Source organism: Vipera ursinii, assembly GCF_947247035.1.
Source record: "Vipera ursinii genome assembly, chromosome: 11".
Lineage (NCBI taxonomy): Eukaryota > Metazoa > Chordata > Lepidosauria > Squamata > Viperidae > Vipera > Vipera ursinii.
Window position 1 is genome coordinate 10,405,370 of NC_139524.1, and position 19,020 is coordinate 10,424,389.

Here is a 19,020-nt window from a genome sequence, read left to right on the forward strand (position 1 = left end):
CTCTCTCTCTGTGTGTGTGTGTGTGTGTGTGTGTGAGAGAGAGAGAGAGAGCTTCATTTTTTTTTCAAAAGACAATTAGACTTTCTCATTTTTCTTTCTTTTGAAAACAGTTTGCTTTTCACCCAAGAAGCTTCTTCAGTTCTGAACGGTAGAAGAACTGATAAACTGAAGAAGCTTCTTGGATAAGAACCAAAATGTTTGCAAAGAAAAGAAAAGAAAAGAGCCCAGTTACCTTTTGGGGGGAAAAAAGAACCTTTGGTAAAACCATGACCTGGGTGATGGAGAATCTCCATAGACATGGAGGAAGAGCCACAGACCGGCAGTCATTAGGTAAGAGACAGCTTAGCTCACAGAAAGAACGTAGGTATGATAAATGTCTTAAAAGGGACCATCTCTAGTTTCTTGGGTTGTATAGATAATGGATGAGAAATGGACCTTCAGACTTAACAAGGCTCTGAACCTTGTAAGTAAAGTAGAGCTAGTTCTTCTGGGTGCGTTTCTTGTCTCGACCATCATGCAAGGCTGACATGGTTTCTGTGTTTGACCTTGGTCCTTCTATCCCTTGCATCAACACACTTGGAAAGTTCTGATTTGGAAAAGCTTGCATGAAAAGATCGCTCATTGACAAAATTAAGATTGACTCAGAATTCAGTGTGGATTCCCCAACTTGGCCCCTTCTAAATCGAATTCAGAACTTCAGGGTTTCAAAGTGTTCCATGTAGAGGTTTGCGATGACAGGTGAAAGGGGTGATCCCATGGGTGCTCCTTCCATTTGTTTGTATCTTTGTCCATTGTAGATGAAGTATGTGTTTGATAGGCAGTGGTTAGTCAGATCTAAGATGTGTTTTGGGGGGTTGTATTTATTTCGGATAGCTGTCAAGGCTTCTTTGATTGGCACTTGGGTGAAGAGGGATATGACATCGAAGCTCACAAGTAGGTCACAGGGCTGTAAGTTTAGTTTACTTATGATCTCTATGAATTGGAATGAGTTTTGTACGTGTGAGGTGATGGAATTTGCGTAAGGCTGTAGTTGTTTGGCAAGAAATTTGGCTAGATTTTGTAGAGGTGAGCCTATGGAGCTGACTATGGGTCTGAGTGGGGTTCCTTCTTTGTGTATCTTGGGCAGACCATAGAGCTTAGGACATCTGGATGATTTTTCTCTGGGAATGATTGTTTGCTGGATCTCTTCACTGATGGGGTGGCTTTTATTTTGGATTTTGTGGTTTTTTCCAGGTAGGTGGTGGGATCTGTCTTGAGGAGTTTGTATGTGGAGTCTCGGAGTAGGTTGGATAATTTGGTATGGTAGTCAGATGAGTTCATTACCACCGTGGCGTTGCCTTTGTCTGCTGGCAGAATGATTATGCTGGTGTCTTTTTTTAGGTTAAGTAGTGCTGTCTGTTCCTCTTTGGGTAAGTTGCTTTTGGGTGGTTTGCTGGTGCAGAGGATGTTGGTAACTTCGAGTCTGATTTTGTTGGCGTCGTCAGGGTTATATATAAATAACATTATTAAACTGCGTGACCTTGGGCTTGTCATTCTCTTTCAGTCTGAAGAAGACAAGGGCAAACCACTTCTGAAAGTCTTGCCAAGAAATAGCATGCACTTGAAAGTACGTTATATTGAATTCAGATTTAGCATTTGAACTATATTTCTAGAGCAAAATCCAGCAGTTTCAAATTCCTCCCCCAGTGAATTAATTTGCCATCTATGCCAAAATGCTTAATTTCATATTAGCATGTTTCCTAAACTATGAAGAGCTGAAGTAGAATGATAATTTATTTGCTTGCTAACTGTATTTATCTAGCTGTAACACAGCAGAAATTCCTGGCCTGCTTAATAAGAAAGTAGAAAAACAATAAAAACAATAATATCTAACATTTGAAACAGAGTTTTAAACTGAAAGCTTAGACCAAAGTTGTTGTTTTTTTAAAAAAATGTGAGTTAAACAAAAATGTCCTCAATTGAAAATTGGTGCCACAAACTAATAAGTCAAGGAAGATTAAGAAACTTTTAGAGTTTCTGGAAGGAAAGATTAACTCACCTCAAAAATTCTTCCTAGTTTTTTCCATGAGTCACTCTGGAAGATGGAGATGGATGGACAAGACAGATAGATCGATGGATGGAAGAATGAATAGAGACATTTAGCATAAGTCATTAGTCAGCCTTTTCTGAGTAGAATTGTTGTGGGCCTATAGCAGTTGCATCCCTAACCTTTCATTGTATTCATTGTACTTTAGTTATGGAGTTGCTTTATACTTTGTGAGTCATACATTTTGGGGGATACTGTTCTCAATAAGCATTCATGGAAATTTTCCTTCTCCGGATTGGTAAACATGCCGGCCTCTTTTCCCCTAATTCATATCTGAGTAACAGCCTCACAGACAATATTTTATCTAGGAAATGCTATCAGTCCCAGAGGGAAGAAGTGGCCTCTCCAGTTTAGTCATCTTTGAGTCGCCATCTTTTAAAATGCATTCTTCCTCTTCCTGTGTCCAAGGGCTTTAGTGCTGAAATATTCATAAGTACCAGTTTTAATAAAATGAGGGCTTGGGGAAATGGCTTGGAAGAGGTGAATATTATCCAAGCATTTAAGGAGGGGGAAAAAGATGCTAATTAATGAACTTCAAAAGCCCATGGAGGCTCTTTGACTGCACAAGCATCAGGCAGAAATTGTAGTTTTTGAGGAAGCAATACACACAGAGAGATGGGTCATGCAATAACATTCTGAGTGTGTAATACTTCTCTAAATAGCAGTTGGAAGGGACCTTGGAGGTCATCTACTCCAACCCCCTGCTCAGGTATAGCCCCTATACCATTTCAGACAAATGGCTGTCCAGTCTCTTTTTAAAAAAAAAAACACCAGTGTTATAGCACCCACAACTTCTGGAGGTGATTAATTGTGCGACAACTTGTCTATGGAGATTCTCTTTTTTATTTTAAATGATTTATTGATTTTTTTTTTACAATAACAATCCTTAGTGCCTGGTGTATAGCGTGTTGTCTTGGTTCATAATTTTTTGGGGAAAAAACAAAATAATAGTTAATTAACAGTCAATAATAATTAATTTTTATATTTCCATAATTAGTATATCGATTAATAGTATATTTCTTTGAACTTCTCTTCTCCCAATAGTATTCTCCTTCTTCAACCTGAAGCAAATATAATTTTTGATATTTGATATTTTCAATGTATAAAAGATTAAATATAAACATTTTCTATACCAACAGTAATAGCGTCCATGTGGGACTTTTTTTTCTTCTTATCAACTTATGTTATTTCCGTAAAAATCATCTTATTGATTCACCATATATCTTATTTTCATAAATCTTGTTTAAGCTCAATTTCTCCTTAACATTCAAACAATTCTTATCAGTCATAATTTTCTCAGTATTTAACATTTAAACATCCACATTTTCCATTTAAACACGTCATCCCTCTGTCTGTGGAGATTCTCAGTCATCCAGGTCATGGTTGTCCCAAAGGAGCTTCTTCCAATTGTGAAGAGTCCAACTGCCTCTTGAAAATGAACCTTGTGGAACGACTTGCCTCCAGAAGTTGTGGCGAGCTCTCAGGCTATGATGATACTTGCTTAAACAGTTGTTTGCTGACTAGCTTTATGATTTTAGTTGTCCAGGATCCATACACATTTGCTGAACATTCGTTCTGAAAAATCTCCATTCAGGGCCATCTCTAGCATTAGGAGATGTGAAGTGGTTGCTTCAAGACAGCAGATTCTGAGGGTCAAGAAAGAAAGGTCAGTTGTTACTAAACTTAGTAGCTTATGTTTTCGTCTGGATATGGGGAGAGGTTCCTGTAGATTTTTCTTTCTTTCTTTTTTTAAAGCCTCAGGGACCAAAATGGTTTGGCTGACCTCATGATGTATATGGATATAGACTTGAGGGATGTGAGTAGGACGCCATCTGTTCTTCTGCTTCAGGCACCAAAATGTCACTGAAATGACCCTCCTTGGTTAATGTGAACCGGGGACTGATGGTGTTTAAAAACCTTACCTGCCCTATTCAGTGGAGATGTATTAAAATAATGACGTATGATGTCATTCCTTTCAGAAAACTTTCTTGAAGTTTTAGCACCATGTTGAAACATTGTGATGACCTCCTCTGTCTATCTTTCTCTCACTCCCCTTCTCTGCTCATCTTCATTTTTAGCCCAAGGCAATATTTGAATTTAATCCTTTTGCAGGCTAACAAAATAGATTATGCACACAGAGGCAGGTATCTCACGTGGAAAGCAATTCCTTGCATCTGATGTGATAGCTTGAGCCACTGGGGCTCAGTTTTATGGCCAGGTTGTTGTTTCATGAAAAAAAAGCTGCCAAACTATAGCAAAACTCAAGAGCAGCAACAGAAAAAAAGTAAAGAGACAGAGAGACAGAGAGACAGAGAGAGAGAGAGAGAGAGAGAGAGAGAGAGAGAGAGAGAGAGAGAGAGGTAACTTTACTGAAGGGGAATAAATTGAAAATTGCACTGATTAATGGGACCACATTCCAGATTCTCACCTGCCCCAGGAAGATGACAGCTCCAGAAATGGAACTGAATTAATTAATGCTGAATAGAAAATAATCTCTTTATTATCTAATTCTCATTCAGTTTAATAAAAAGACTTTTGTACCTAAGATTTCTTCAAGTTAGGACAGAGTTTCAGTGCAATTTCTCCTACACGGAATACAGCGCCCTTGTATTTATTCAGTTACTTTATAGTCAAACTATATGTTTGAATGTTAGTGTTGGACAGTCATTTCTCTGCAGTCTGCAACCTCCTTAGCTTTCCATAGCACCATTCAGTCCCAGAAGCGTATCTCAAGAAGGAGTATATTCCAGAGACGATTTTGAACGGTAGAAATGAAACTATCATTACTAATAGAGAATCTTGGCCTAAAGAAACTGCTGGAGATGGAGTGAAAGTTGAAGAATTCATTCACGTTTATTTATTTATTGCTATTTTTTGTATGCAGAACTTCAGCTTCAGTTGTTCTATCAAAGGTCTACTCTTAATCCCCAGGGCCACGTGCTTTTTAACAGGCACTAGGACTTTCTCAGAAGTATTGCTTGAGCAGCAGGTTGGACTAGAAGACCTCCAAGGTCCCTTCCAACTCTGTTATTCTGCCTTCCTTAGATCCTTTTTCAGACCCTAAGACTTTTTTAGACCTACAGTTGCCTTTGGAAAAGGATCTTTGGGGCAACCATGACCTGGATGATTGAGACTCTCCATGGCTATCAGGGCAAGCAAATTGTTCAGTTCAGACATTGCCCTTTGTTCATTTTCAGGCCCTGTTACTATTGTTCTGGAACCACTCAATTTCAGACAGCCAGATACCTGGCTTGGGGTCCAATTTGTATGCAAGACAAAAAAAATTCTGGGCATGCAAATGTCTACTCTTTTAATGCCCCAGTTCCATCACCTGTGAAATGAGCAGGATGTGAAGCAAAAGTAATTACAGTTGTAACGCCTATTGAATAGACACACAGACTCTAGTAGTAATTGGCTTCTCCGGGTGACAAAAACCCCTGAATGTTGAGGAGCAGGTAAAGTGTGTGTGCATGTATCTTTTTGTGGGAATGCGTTTGTGTCTGTGTGCTGGTGTTTGTGTTTGGGCTTACGCAAGAATGACGAGAGCACGGAGGGAATAGATTAAGCAATGTAATGAGTTTCCTTTCTATTCAATTTGTTCTTGGCAGTGTTGTCACCACCAACATCATCATCATGAAGCCTCTAGTTCTTAGAATCATTAGAACAAGAAGCAACAAAACAGAATAAAGCCAAAAAATCAGACGATTAAAAAACAAAATAGATAAATATATATAAAAAATATCAATAGCTCACCACAGTTGTTAACCTAGTAACCAGGTTGTTAAGTGAATCCGGCTTCCGCACTGGGTTGGTTTGTCAGAAGATCCCAAAGGGGGATCACGTGACCCCATGTTTGGACAAAATTGTAGATTAATCCACCTTCCAAGCGCTTTGGCAGACAACCCCCACGAAGACTAGCTAGCATTGCTCACAGCCAAGGAATCTGAGAGTCGCAATCCATCCTACAGTCTGTGTTCCCTGCACGGTCTGAAATACAGGTAATCCTCAACTTACAACGGCCCATTTAGTGACTGTTCAAAGTTACGATAGCCCTGAAAAAAGGGACTTAGGATTGCTTTTCACACTTACAACCATTGCAGCGTCAAGTGATCCAAATTCATATGCTTGGCGACTGGTCCATATTTATGATGGTTGCAGTGTTCCGGGGTCACGTGATCCCCTTTTGGGATCTTCTGACAAACCAAGCCAAAGAGGAAGCCAGATTCACTTAACAACCTGGTTGCTAAGTTAACAACTGTGGTGGCTCACTTAACAATTGGGGCAAGAAAGGTCATAAAATGGAATATATATATCTTCTGGGAGAAGGAAGCTGAAGCCTCCAGCCTGATGATGACGGATGGGATTCCGTCGAAACGTTGCACCTACACCTTTAGTTCTACGCGGGGAAAAACCCGAATGACCAAAGATCCACATATAAACACCCGCGAAAACCTCAGAAAACACACACACACACACACACACATATATATATATATGTGTGTGTGTGTGTGTGTGTGTGTGTGTATGTGTATGTGTATGTGTATATATGTGTGTGTGTGTGTGTGTGTGTGTGTGTGTGTGTGTGTGTAAATTACTAACAAAGAATTTAGGGAGGCTGAAATGCATTTCGGACTCATTAGTCCTCATCAGTCAGTCATACCCTTCTGAGATTCGAACCTGGGCTGCTTGCACGCTAGGCAGTGTTTTTACTTCTTGAGTCACAGGTTCTCTCTCGCTTTGTTAGCCTTTTTTGCAAGGGGAGAAATGTGTGTCATATGTTAACTCTTAGATTACCTTGCTAGGCCCCAAATATATGAATTGTCCGGTGTGACTACAGCCTGTTCGATGGCCTTTGAGATAAGGCTGAAAACAGGAGATAAAGATTTGCCCCATGTTTGGGGCCTAGCAAGGTAATCTAAGAGTTAACATATGACACACACACACACACACACACACACACACACACATATATATATACATGTGTTTGTGTGTGTGTGTGTGTGTGTGTGAATATATAGACGCGGTGGCTCAGTGGGTTAGGACACTGAGCTTGTCGATCAGAAGGTCGGCAGTTTGGCAGGTCGAATCCCGAGTGCCGCGTAGCAGAGTCACATGCTATTTTGAAGAAGACTCCACTGGAGTTAAGTGGTCAATACATTTAAAATAACCACAATAGTAGCAGTAGCAGCAACAACAATATACATCATGCATCATTCAAAGACTATATAAATATAGCAAATGCAGCTCCCTAGAATTTTGACAGCCCTCTCAAGCTACTGAAGGATGACTTAACCATTCTAGTCACTTCAGTATTATTTTCAATCAATGTGCTGCTAACAGCATGATAATATTTCATTTGAGAATTTAGTTGCTGAATACAGTTGTGTCCTACGATATATTTCTTTGGAGGGCAGCATCAAGCACATTAGATACCCCTGCCCTCACCCCTATTTTCCTCAACATCACATTTATTATTATTGTAATTTCTTAGCCAAGATATTAGCCAGTAACAGAATAAACTGGAATATGCAATGTAATATATAAATTTAGACTGAAGATGTGAGATGTTGATTTTGAAGAACCCTTCGTATTATAATAGACAACATCCTACCTCAGCTGCCTTGTCACCATATTAACATTATCATTATCATCATTATCATTTATTTATTGTTTTGTAAATTAAATTGTTTTACTGCCCATTCCATCTAATGCCTCCATACAGGTATTTCTCAATGTCCGACCACAACTGAGCCCCAAATTTTTGTCAAGTGAGACATTTATGACCTTTCTTGCCACAGTTGTTACGTGAATCACTGCAGTTGTTACGTTAGTAACACAGTTGTTAAGTAAATCTGGATTCCTCCTTGGCTTGGCTTGTCAGAAAGTCGTAAAAGGGGATCACGTGATCCAGGTGCAACGCAACCGTCATAAATATGAGTCAGTTGCCAAACATCTGAATTTTGATCATGTGGCCACAGGGATGCTGCAAGGGTCATAAGTGTGAAAAACGTTCATAAGTCATTTTTTGTAGTGCAGTTGAGATTTTGAACAGTCCCTAAATGAAACATTGTAAATGGAGGACTATCCGTACTAGTATTCCAGTTCATTGTGGCAAGCCCGCCAGAAGCAAAGTTCCTGAGGATGCTTTCAAATCTAGGTTTAATAAATTAGGATTTTTTTCCACCGATCCTTTTGAAAGGATAGAATAATTCAGTGCTTAAAGATTTTATATATAAATATGTCTCCCTGTTTCATAACATATGCCCTTTCCCTAGGCAATAAAAAAGGAGAAATACATGTCAGAACATCAGTAAGTTCTGGGGGATGAAACTAAGTAAGTAGATCAAAGGTATTAGGTTTTTGCTAGCGCCGTGTAAGACATGCTATGCCACTAAGATTCTCGGAGCATTTTTCTAGATGTAAATTTATCGGTCATATGTGACCTAATTTATGCATATTATTTTATTCATTTGGGCTGGTTAATCCTCCCTGGAGTCATTCCAAATGTGAAATGAAAGATATTCTTCCTGCAAAATATATGTAATCCACATTAATTGCTTTTGATGGGAATGAGCTGAATGGACTAACGGTGAAGTCGTTAATTCTTTAATCATGTCACCACAGCAGCAAAGCAATCTCAGAACAGCTCCAGTGTGGACAGATATTGGATCTGTGGGAGGGGGAACTCCAAGAGCTGATTGGAATGAGCTAACGAAACAAGGCTAATTTCAGTAGGGAGAAAAGCAACCACACGGATGAGTGTTGCTTCTCAGCTGCAGTTACTTCATCTTCTTCCACTTCTAAAATAATATTTCGGGCAAAAGGTTTTAAGATATTAGTTGTTGGCATGGTTTCTCTGGCTTGATTCTCCGACCTCAAAGTGATATCCTGAAACCTTCTCTTTTTTCAAAGTTGTTATTTTGATTAAGGCTTGTGCTTTGCCCCTCTTTACATCTCTCTAGCTCTAAGCCTAAAGGTGGAAAGGAAGAAAGGAAGAAGGATTTTGGTTAGTGTGAGATGGTCTCATGAGGTCGATGGATCGTTAAGGTGCTTCCAAGTGAAAAGCAGAACGCAGAGATGCAATCATATGAAGCTTTATTCAACGATAGATTAGAGAGAAAGAATTACTTGGCATGGAGGCATCCATGCCTGCGTGAGAGAGAGAACAAAAGAACAGAGAGCAAGCAAGCATAGCATAACTAGAACATAACTAGAACTAGAAGAAGGAGCAGCCCCTTGAGCAGAGGTATTTATGGGGGGTCTCAGCCCCTCCCTAACCATAAAACTCTCTCGCCAATGGGGCTGCAGGGGCCGGGGACCCCTGACCCACCAGTGGAAGCAAAGAAGCCTCTTTGCTCCCATCTGATGACCTTTTTGGGGAACTGCCATGGCTGGCACAAAACATCTAACAGTTAGTGTGAGCAGATTTTCAGATTTTTTTTCAGAATAACAGAGTTGAGGGGGACCTTGGAGAGCTTCTAGTTCAGCCTCCTGCTCAAGTAGGAGACCCTATACCATTTCAGACAAAAGATTGTCCAATCTCTTCTTAAAAATGTCTGGTGATGGAGCATCCACAACCTATGGAGGCAAGTCGTTCCACTGATTAATTGTTCTCACCATCCGGAAATTTCTCCTTAGTTCTAGGTTGCTTCTCTTCCTTGATTAGTTTCCATCCATTGCTTCTTTTCCTGCCTTCAGGTGCTTTGGAGAATAGGTTGATCCTCTCTTCTTTGTGGCAGCCCCTGAGATATTGGAACACTGCTATCATGTCACCCCTAGTCCTTCTTTCATGAGGCTTGGCATAACCAATTTCTGAAACTGTTCTTCATATGTTTTAGCCTCCAGTCCCCTAATCATCTTTGTTGCTCTTCTCTGTGCTCTTTCGAGACACAAAATTTCCAAAGAGCAAAACCTGAAGCGTTTGTAAAAACTTGGGGTGTCATAGGCTTCATTCATTGTACATATCTTATAGATCCAGGGTTGGAGAAAGTGTCAGGCACAAGCAACCAGAACACTCATGAATAGGCCAGGTAGATATTTTATTATTAATCACCTATATTACAAGAATCGTGGCGGTCTGTCTGCCTCTCCCTGGAAAATGGCAGATATAGACTTAAGGGTTTGATCTCAGACATTTCCTCCCTTGAACAGACTCTATGCTAGAATGTCTCTTTACTCCCTCTAGCACAGGGGTCTTCAAACTTGGCCCTTTTATGACTTGTGGACTTCAACACCCAGAATTCCTCAGCCAGGCACGCTGGCTGAGTAATTCTGGGAGCTGAAGTCCACAAGTCATAAAAGGGCCAAGTTTGAAGACCCCTGCTCTAGCATGTCTCTCTTCCTTTTAGCCAGTGGTTTCACCAAAGGAAGGCTGTTCTTGTTCTGCAGGATTTGGTGAATTTTGTGAAGAACAGTTTCTATCAGGAATAATGCTACCTTTTAAGGATAGGTGCAATAACTACACGATGGAACAAATCTTTTTATCCAAATGAGAGATCATTCATCCTAATATGTGTGTGTGTGTGTGTGTGTGTGTGTGTGTGTGTGTGTGTGTGTGATGCCTGATTCTGAACAATCTGAAAGGCATCTTTGCTCACAAATGTCACTGAATTTAAAAATAAGTTGCAGGAAGACAAAGTTCTTGAATATCAAATCTGCTACTTCCTTCTAATCCTTGATATTTCATGCATGGAATTAAATTTCCAGGTTGGTAAACGAGAAAAAGCGAAGAGAACAGGGTGTTAAGATTCCTTTTTTCAGTTATGCTTTTGTTTTAATGGGATCGGAAGGCATTTCCTTACTCTTTAGGACATGGCTTCAGTGCATTGCTTTGTGGAGTCTATATCACATGTTTGCCCATTGGGAAGAGAAATGGAAGTGGACACAGTTCCCTGTTTTTAACAGAACAGAATGACAGAGTTGGAAGGGACCTTGGAGGTCTTCTAGTCCAACCCCCTGCTCAAGCAAGAGACCCTATGTCAGTGATGGCGAACCTTTTAGAGACTTATGTATCGTTGGGTGCCGGGTGGGCGTGGCCCATTGGGTGGGCGTGGCCCATTGGGTGGGTGTGGCTGCAGTGGTAAAGGCAGACTGGGTTGGACTAAATAGTTAAATCAATCAATTCCAACTTTGCAAGATCTTTTTTTTTCCCACAAGAAGTTGAAATTGATTGATTGAACCTTTTTTTTTTGCACACAGCGGCGGAGGCCTAAAGCAAAACGGTTTTATAAAACCCAGCTGAAGGCCTAGGATTGGGGCAATGGCGCTCGTGCCCACCGAGAAGGCTCTGCGTGCCACCTGTGGCACGCGTGCCCTATATCATTTCAGACCGATGGTTGTCCAGTCTCTTCTTAAAACCCACAATTTCTGAAGGCAAAGACCTCTGTGGAACCCAAGAACAGTTCCTAGGAATCAGAGTTTGGCTTAGCAGGCCACTTGTTAAAACTAAGAACCTCAGTTGGAAGTCTTTGACTGAGCCCTGAAACCTCTTTGCCTTCCCGTTTCCCCCTCTTGTTTCTCACCTTGTATGACAAATGGGAATCAGAATCTCCATCCTTTTTTAAGGTGGCTTAAGCTGTTAAATCCTCTCTATTTTTATTTGACAAATACACGGCAACCGCCTCTGATTATTATGTGCCTACGTAAATACTCATTATGATATTTACTTTCAAGGTAAGCAAAGTGATGCGGGCTATGGAAAAGAAATGATAATCCAAAGAAATTAGACATCTGAGATAAGAAAAAGAAAAGGAAACACAGCTAAAAGAAGCTTACACCAGCAACATTCACTATATCTCTCCTTGAAAATCATCCTTTGCTCTCCTACATCCATACAATGCTCCAGACACTGCCCTTTGTTCTTTATCCATATTGATTAAAAATTCAACGATACTTATATGCGCTCAGTGTATTGCTCTTTTTTTAAAAATGGCTAAATCCCTTTTCAAGAGCTTTTCCTCAATGTCTATGGAGATTCTCCATCATCCAGGTCATGGTTGTCCCAAAGGTGCTTTTTCAAAAGGCAACTGGGCTGCCCTTGTTTTTCCTTGAAGATGATTCACTTTTCATCCGAGAAGCTTCTTCAGTTCTGACTGAATGGTGGAGGATGGAAAAATTTATTGCTGTCTTTTTTGAAGACATCAAAATCCGCATTCTGGACAGAGAGAATTGTTGGTTTGAAAGAGAGGTCAAAGAGCCATCTACCTCAAGATTGAGCTGCCCTCTTTCAAGGGTGTGTGTGTGTGTGTGTGTGTGTGTGTGTGTGTGTGTGTGTGTGAATACGACATCCCCTATCTTCTGTTTACAACACAGCCCGTTCAGCAGTTCCAAGAAGGCTCCACACCCATTTGCGCTATTCAGGTGACTCTGTGAGAGCACAGATAAACCTCCAAGTGACCCTCAGAAAGAGTACTAACAACCAGATGATTGCAAGGCATATAAATCCTTCCATCCTCCACCATTCAGTCAGAACTGAAGAAGCTTTTTGGATAAGAAGCAAAATGTCTTCAAGGAAAAACAAAGAAAGTCCAGTTGCCTTTTGAAAAAAAAAACCACTTTGGGGACAGCTCTTCTTTAATTTCCTTTGAAAAAAAAGTCAGATACACCATGTGCTTATGGTCAGTGGTGCTGTTTAGATTGGAGCATTCAGCACCACAGGCTCATCTTTTATTTGCCTATGCTGATCTAGGTTGTCGTACCTATAGTATACTTCTATAGTAATGCTTAGTGTATCTTGAGCTGTCTCCTTTGGGAAAAACAGTCAGTCCAAATTTTGCAGGAAGTGGAGAGAGAAAGCTAGATTCCTGGCTAAGTTTTAATTTTTAACTTTTGGGCTTTAAACTTAATTAATTGTTTTAAATTTATTTTAACTTTTGTATTGTATGGTTTTAATTACCCTGTAAACTGCCCTGAGTCCTATGGGAATAGGGCGGTATATAATTCAAATAAAATAAATAAATAAATTTGTCTATATGGAAGACATCTTCTTCAAGCTTCCTTAGATCTTGCCAATTTAAAACAAGGCAAGCAAGATTTATCTATCACACTGTGCCAACAATTTTTTTTTTTAAAAAAAGTCAAGCTGAAGATTCTCAATGGAAACACTTTCTGATATCCCCATTGTTGAATCTGATTAATTTTAAACGGATTAAATTTATACACATGTGCAAAGGGCAAAGTACGCCTATTTAAATCCAAGTGATATTTATCCTTACACCCCCCCCCCAGAAAGATATGTGTGCATGTCTATACACATTGATTTTCATTATCCACAATTTTGGGGGAATATCGTTATTCCACTCAGGCGAACAGCTGCCTCAAAGGGTTAATGAAAACTTGGGCAAACTTAATACCAAGCCAAAGAAAACTCTAAAGGAGTAAGTTGAGGGCCCTGAGAAAGGAAGTGAAATGAAATAACGCAAACACAGCCCAGTGATGAATAATATCAGACATTTTATTTAACTTCAAACACAATTGTAAAGAACAATAATTGTTTTAAATAGAAAGCTGTTGAATTATAATTGGGAGTAATTGAAACTCGCCACAATATTGAATAAAACATTAGAATACTTTTAAACAGTGTTATCTTTACAATTATCTTTGGGGATAATTGGAGTGAAGCCCATGAACTGTTGTATGCACAGAGAGTCACCCAGGGCCCATTGTGTTCGAAAGTTGTTGCTGTCGAGGATTTAATAGGGAACTATTTATAAGTGCTGGAGTTGATTCATTTATCTTTAATGCAGGGGTTCACGAATAAATGCCAGTCCTGCGGAGTGCAATAGAAGAGCAACAGAGGAGGTAATATTATTTCCCAAGCATCTGCTTTTTAAATTAGGAAGAAAAGGGAACCTTGTGAGGGGGAAAAACAACAACCCAAAAAAGAAGGTCCTACTTGGAATGCCGATTTTCAGCAAATGTGATGTGCCTTTGATTCCTCCTTCCTGTCTCCACCCCAATCCATAGCTGTGTCATTGTTGGTCATGATGACAACTGTGGGGACATTTTGAATCACCCTGTTGTCAGCCCTTTGAGGTAATCAAGGTTTAGAAAGAAGAATGACAGTGTTTCCTGGAGTGACCTTTATTATGGTTGCAGGCAACCACAAAATCTGGGAAGCCATTTTATACCAAAGAAAATCAAAGTAAGGCTGGGTTATTTTCAGTGGTGGGACTCAAATAGGTGAACAAGTGGTTCTCCACGTGGGTGCCACTTCTGGAAGTCCATTCTGGGCCTGGGCAACAAAAAATTAGCTACCGGTTCTGCCAAAGTGGTGTGAACTGGCTGTTCCATCACTGGCTATTTTGAGTTATTTTTCATAATGGAATATTTTTAAAAATGATTTAATAAGTTACTCACTGCTTCCTACTCTCAAGACTCAATCTATATTTCTTCATATTTATCAAATGAAAATGAAGAGACATGATCTCCAGTGAGTTAAAATGTGGGAGAGCGAAAGAGACAAGTCATAATTGATCCAATGAGCTTGTTTGTGCTTGGAAACTTTGCCAGGTTTAGTTCTCAGATGTCAGACCTCAAGAAATCCAGGTGTCAAGTTTCCAATGTATTGGCTTTTCAAGTGACTCTGAGGCATTGTTTACCTTAAAAGTCCTTTATTAGCCTAATACTGTACACCGGCAAATGCTTGCTCGAAGGAAGCTGGAATCTGAAATCTCCGCCCCTTGTACAATATATTAAAACACAATTCTCCACCTTTCTAATTTTGTCATTAATCACATTCTCCAATTAATTTAAAGAATCCGTTTCCCTTCCGTTACAAAACCCCCCAAGGTCTTATCTTCTCTAGTTAGAGATGGCCTTGAAAGGTGCAATCCTACTCGACCCCCCTCCCAACATTAAACTAAATCTCTTCTCAAGCAATAACATTCAATGTTAGCAACATTGACACCAGGTCTGTAGGCTCTCTATTTTATTTTTTAATTGTTTTAATTGAGCATTTGAATTTTGTAAGGCATGCAGAACTAACTGGAGTAGGCAGCCATAGATAAAAAAACTGGCAATGGCTTACAACAGGAACACTAAAAAAGAAAGAAAGAAACTGAAGGCTTGATTTTGGCTGCACATTATTCAAACTAATGCAATCAAAACCAGAATTGAAAACAATCATTACACGATTCAAAGTGCAGAGTGTGCAAAGAAGCAGAAGAAACAGGAGATCATGTACTTGGCTTGTGCAAGTTTGCAAACTGATTATAAATAACCACACAACTCAGTTGTAAAAATGATTCATTGGAACGCCTGTAAAAATTATAATATACCAGCAATGGGAACTTATAGTTCAAATATTTTAATCTGGGCAGGTTAAAACACTTAATATTAAATATATTTAATATTAAATTAATAAATTAATATCAATACCCAGTGCTTTTTTTGTAAAAGAAAAAAGGTGCCGGAACTCACACATGTCATATAACCCGCCTTGCCTACCCTACAAGGTTCCATCCAAAAAAGGTGCCGGAACTCCGTTCTGAGCGTTCAATGAGGAAAAAAGCCCTGTTAATACCCCAAAATCCCAGATGGCACATTACTGAGACTCACAAGTAATAATAATAGCTTGTAACAGCAATAACTTTTGGCCTTCCAATTTATATGATTTTAGCCCTTTTTAGAAGAATTTTTTTCACTGAAACCTTTGCATTAGGTCCCTGTGTTCAAAGTAGTTTTCCTGAACTAAGGACTCTTCCCCTATGATGGCTGTATTCAACTGATCTTTTTATTTCATTCTAGGGCTTTTTAAATCTTATTTTATCTTTTATTCCCAAGCTTTACATAAGGCTGACTCATTACCAAAATAAAGGACTTTAACTTAGATTGAGAAATTTAAAAAAAGAGTTTAAAAAGGCATTCTGATAGATGGCATGCAATACAAGCCATTCTATACCGAGGTCAAGAAAACGGCACCTGATGTCACCAGCTGCCAAGCCTGGCTTGATTTTTTTTTCCCCTCAATGGGTGACCTCAAAAAGCCAAGAGGGTCAGGGAATAATAGGGTTAGAGTTACGGGTTAGGGTTTGGGTTATTATAGGAAATAATAAAACACAGAACAATGGCAATGGTAAACTCTGTGCTTTCCCTCTGGAACATCACACCACCCGAGATTTGCTGGTCCTGACTCTGTTAACCTTTCCAGAACCCTTAAAAACCGGTTTTTTAAGCTGCTTAAGCAAGCCGGGTGGGTAATTGAGCATTTTCTGGTATTATATGATGTTCTGGGGAGTCACTTTGCATTCACTGGATCAAGAATTGTATTTTTCATGTATTATTTATGTTGTGGAGAGCCAGTTTGATGTAGACATTAAAGCATCAGGCTAGAAACAGAGAGAGCATGAATTCTAGTTTCATCTTAGGCACAAAGCCAGCTGGGTGACTTTGGATCACTCCTCAATCCTAGGAAGAAGGCAATGGCAAGCCAGTATTTATTTATACATCAAACTTCTTAATAGCAATAGCATTTAGCACTTAGACTTATATACCGCTTCACAGTGCTTTACATCCCCGTCTAAGTGGTTAAGGAGTCAGCCTATTGACCTCCAACAATCTGGCTCCTCATTTTACTGACCTCGGAAGGATGTAAGGCTGAGTCAACCTTGAGCCCGTCAGGATCGAACTGATGGCAGTCAGCAGAATTAGCCTGCAGTTTTTTTATTCTAACCACTGCACCACCATGGCCCTTGTATTAAATCCTTGACAGCCATCCAGGGTCCCATGTGAACTGAATGATTCTTAAATGGTTTTTTGAAGTCTTTGGAAGCCACACAAAAGACCTTTGGAGCAGGGGGATATATTGGCTCTAGAACATCAGGTTGTGCAGGGGTTGTGGCCTGTGAGCCATTTGACAAAGTTGAAGCCAATGGGACTTTCTTCTGAGAAGGCATGCAGAACATTGCACAGTGAAGAATGAGTGATCAAGAAAAGAAAAGGTCCTTTTCTACAATTACTCTGCCTGCCTGCAGAGCGTGGTTCACGAGTTGCTGTAGCTGAAGAATAGTATCTAAATATCATATTTAAAGCAATAGAAAGCTAGCTTCTTTTTAAAAGCATGTAATTTGGAGTTAGGTGCATGCGTGTGTTTGTGTTGTTTAATGATTGGGCTTGCTTTTATTCTTAGCGCTGCTAATCTTATCTTGCTGATTTCATGAAACTGGAATTTTAGGAGTTTTGATTTGTTTTTAATGGGTTTTGCTTTGTTTTATTTGACAGCTCTTAGATTAACTTTTTAAAGCAACGTATTAGATAGCTACATTTACCATCTTGATACACTGGACTTTCCGTTTATATGAAATGCGTGTGAAATTGAAGCAGAAGTTATTTTAGAGGTTGACCTTTTTAAAATAGATTTAGGTTGCCAGCTATTTTATTTTATTTGTGATTTTGATATATATTCTAGTGCTGCACTTGTTGTCACCCTTTTACACAAGTAACCTTCATTTCCTTAAAAGAAAGCTTGCATAAAAGGATTTTCTCCATACTAAAAAACACTGGAGTATAATTTCTAACATGCCCAACCAGTTTGTCTAATCGAGCGAAACTGATTTAATAAGGCACAGTTTTCCCCTGTGTGGGACATCCCACACATCCCACCAAGAACCTGCAGCTGGCATAAAATATGACAGTTGATGATACAACCCCATCTACATGAAACACAATAATTGAGATGATCTTTCATTGCTCAACAGTATCTTCCTGGGCCCAATTCAAATTGGTAGTTGTTCATTTCACATCCCTATGTAGCACAGTTCTGCAATACACCAGGAACTCAACCTGCTGGGATTGAATTTGTCCATGTGGTCTGGATATCTAGAGAAGGGCTGTTGAGATCCACCCTCCTTTCTTGTAAGTTGCATGGGACAAGACAAGAAAAGGCCTTCTCTGTGCTGGCTACCACTTTCTGGGTCAGTAAAATGAGGACCCAGATTGTCGGGGACAATGTGCTGACACTCTAAACCACTCAGAGAATGCTGTAAAGCGCCATGCCAAGGTATTGTTTAACAGCCAAACAGCTTATGTAATGGGTTTGTGTCTCTTTAAGAGCATATGTATAAAGGGAAGGCTCTGCTGATGTGCTCTCTCTCTCTCTCTCTCTCTCTCTCTCTCTCTCTCTCTCTCTCTCTCTCTCTCTCTCTCTCTCTCTCTCTCTCTCTCTCTCTCTCGTTTCTTGCTATAATTGTGGTTTGTTGGATCCTTCTGTAGTAGCACATGTATGTATATTGTTCCTGGTGTATAATATTGTAGATCAGGGGTGTCAAACTGCTGGCCTGTGGGCTGGATGCATCATGCCGAAACCATGCCCACCCCACTGCTGGCAATGGGGAAAAAGTTGCAATACATCATGACGCGTCATGTGACGTTACAAGTTTGACACCCCTGTTGTAGATAGTGTAAGGTAAACCACCATTTAATATAGACCACTGTTTACTCCTGGATTATCTCGTGCAATAAGACTGTGCATGTTCTGACACACCATGAAGTGGTATATAAGTCTAAGTGCTATAGCTGTTGTACATCAGACGTAAGTCTCACTATGTTTGGTGAGCTTTATTGTCAAGGATCTATGAGTAATTTTTCAATAAACACTGAAAACTAATTAGATTCAATGCCAGTTGTAATTGAGCAGGGAAGAATTTCATAACTGGAATACTTATACTGAAAATGTTCTTTGAGAAGGTTGCTAATGTAGTGAATGACTGGCAATTGTTAATCATCAAGAAGGCATCTCAATTCAGTCTTAATTGCCAACATATATAAAAGTTAAGGCAAGCACCATATAACTATCAGATTCACTGCTGATTAGTTTAACAGAAGGATGTCTTTCCCAGATATTTTAGGAGTCAAATCTTCAACTGGGCTATCAAATCCATTTTGCTTAGATGACAAAGAAATGAGAGATTATTATTTTTTGTTTCCTTATATAAAAC

At 39.6% G+C, this 19,020-nt stretch overlaps 1 long non-coding RNA gene across 1 annotated transcript in view; it reads left to right on the plus strand.

Annotated features, from left to right (window-relative positions):
* The first annotated feature begins 213 nt into the window (after positions 1–213).
* LOC310645579 overlaps positions 214–19,020 on the plus strand; it is a 38,719-nt gene continuing 19,912 nt past the window's right edge. Inside the window, exons 1-2 of the long non-coding RNA XR_014493535.1 lie at positions 214–330; positions 13,831–13,885. This is a non-coding gene — a long non-coding RNA (uncharacterized lncRNA). The remainder of the gene's footprint in view (positions 331–13,830; positions 13,886–19,020) is intronic.